We start from the raw sequence: 2,342 nt of genomic DNA, 5'->3' as shown, positions 1-2,342 counted from the left end.
TAAAGGCGGTCCTCTTTAAGAAGGGGGGGAAAGTTCGGGGTTTTGTCCCCTGCCTCTTGTGGGTGACATACCAGAAGCAGGAATTTTATTTTGACTCGCCAGATGAGGGATAGACTTTATGTAGGACCATGGACTGGGAGGATATTGAACTTTGGAGAGGAGCTTTGTGTTCATTGTAAGGAATATGGGGTGGGCAATTTGAGGTGGGTTTTGAAGGGGGAGCGGTGATGATGAGTGTGCCTTTTGTTTCTTTTTGTTTGTTGGTGGATGGGAGGCTTGGGGGCAGGGGGGAGGGGAAGTCAGAGCCTTGGTAGGGGCCACTATGCTAGCTGGGTAGGCTAGCTAATAGGATAAAGTGGGAGGGGTTGCTAGGAGAAAGGTGTGGAGGGAGGGTGGAAGGGTTGCTGACATGGGTGTGGCTGTTGGGGCGCAGTTGGGAAGGGAGAGATGGTGGCAGACATCCAAGGGTGGCCCTGGAGAAGCACGTGACGTAGGCCAGCTTAAAAAGGGATATGGCTGATCGGCAGGAGAAGGGCGAGGAGCCCCCGACCAGGCTAGGCACATGCAATGTGAAAAGGCTGAATGGGCCAGTTAGATAGTCGCTTGTGTTCACGCATCTGAGTAGTCTGAAGGAGGACGTTATGTTTTTGCAGGAGACCCATCTGAATCTGAAGGATCAGACAAGGCTGAGGAACAGATGTGTGGGGCAGATGGGTGTTCCACTTGGGGCTGGATATGAAGATGAGGGGGGTGGCAGTGTTGGTTAATAAGAAGGTGGCTTGTGAGTTGGGGAGCATTGTGGCCGATCCAGGAGGTAGGTATGTGGTGTTCAGCGGGAAGCGGTAGAGGATGTAGGTAGTCCTGTTGAATATTTATGCCCAGAATTGAGATGATGCGGATTTTATGAGGCAGGTATTAGTGAAGATACGCACCGGCTGATAATTTGGGGGGTGATTTCAATATGGTCCTGGATCAGAGTCTGGACCGGTCGAGTTGCTAACACGGGTGTGGCAATGACAAGAGAGTTGAAGGGGTTCATTGGCGTGCATGGGGGGGGGGGGGGGGAGGGAGGGACCTTGAAGGGGGTGTCTAAGGGGATGAGACCTCTTAAAACTGAATAGCTAGGATGCCACTAGAGTATTTCTACATAAGTTAGTTTATTAAGGATTGAGATTAATCATAGAAAGTACACCCAGTAATCATTATTAACCATTAAACCTGTATTTTAAATGCTCACTTCGGCAGCACATATACTAACATTGGAACGAAACAGAGAAGATTAGCAGGGCCCCTGCGCAAGGATGACACGCAAATTCGTGAAGTGTTCCATATTTTACACTTGTAAAACATTTCACCTTCTCAAACCTGTATTTTAGGACATAGCAGTGATAATCATGTAAACTCTAGCTACAAGCAGTGGCCACAATGCATGATGGGATTTAAGCTAGCTAACTTGCCCATGTTTTTGAGACACACAAGTTGTGTGATCAGCAGATTATATAGTAGACTTAGTAAACAGGTTTTATCAGTGGCCCCAATATCCTGTCTGAAACAATCCATGGAGTAAAGAGGAAGCCAGTTCTGGTATCCTTCCCCTAGATGGGCGATGAGTGGACAGGATCTAACTGCGGTATCAGGATGGGATATCAGGTCCGGGAAAAACAACGTTAAAATGGACACAGGTTCTTGGTAAATAACAGGTGACAGGATGGGGTTAAATCATGAATTGATCACAATTTTACTGGATAGTTTGGGAATGACAGCTCCAAGGATTGAATCAAGTACAACTGGGGTGGGCTATTGATTTTTGGAAATAGTATAATTGATGTGTTTTTATCAGTGTTTAGCAGATAGATCTTGGAAAGCATCCAGAGCTCTCTCGCTTGTGCACACAAAACCAAGCTTGGGATAATAAAGCCATCTTATCCAGGTTGTTGGGTCTGTTGCTCTCTGTACTGAGTTGTGCCATAACTATAAGGGGAGAACCCCACGTGAAAGCTGACTCAATACACAGGCCTTGAAAACGCTCCTACAGACCCGTAGAGGTTTGGGAGGCAGAGGGCAAAGGAGTTATCAGACTTCACCCATGTATCCCCAGATCAATTTTTTTTGTGATGGACAAGGCACTGCAGGTGGGAGCAGCCAACTCCTATTGGTGGTCTCTGACTTTGTGCCACATTGAATGGATTTGCAGGTGGCTCATGGGGGATGTTAGATGTGGGGCTGTTGGTAGATGAGGGGGTGTGCGAGCAGGTGAGGACTGCCATTCGAGGCTATGGGGGTTGAATGACACAGGGGAGGTCACAGCTGCCATACTCTGGGAGGCATTCAAGGCAGTAAGC

The 2,342-nt window shown here is 47.9% G+C and overlaps 1 non-coding gene across 1 annotated transcript; it reads left to right on the top strand.

The window, feature by feature from the left end:
* Nucleotides 1-1,229: 1,229 nt before the first annotated feature.
* Nucleotides 1,230-1,336, top strand: LOC119951104. Its single transcript, XR_005457497.1, has one exon. It is a non-coding gene; the product is annotated as a U6 spliceosomal RNA (small nuclear RNA).
* The last annotated feature ends 1,006 nt before the right edge of the window (nt 1,337-2,342 follow it).

The sequence above is a fragment of the Scyliorhinus canicula genome, chromosome 16, assembly GCF_902713615.1.
Source record: "Scyliorhinus canicula chromosome 16, sScyCan1.1, whole genome shotgun sequence".
NCBI classification, from domain to species: Eukaryota; Metazoa; Chordata; class Chondrichthyes; order Carcharhiniformes; family Scyliorhinidae; genus Scyliorhinus; species Scyliorhinus canicula.
This window is presented reverse-complemented; position numbering and strand designations above follow the sequence as displayed.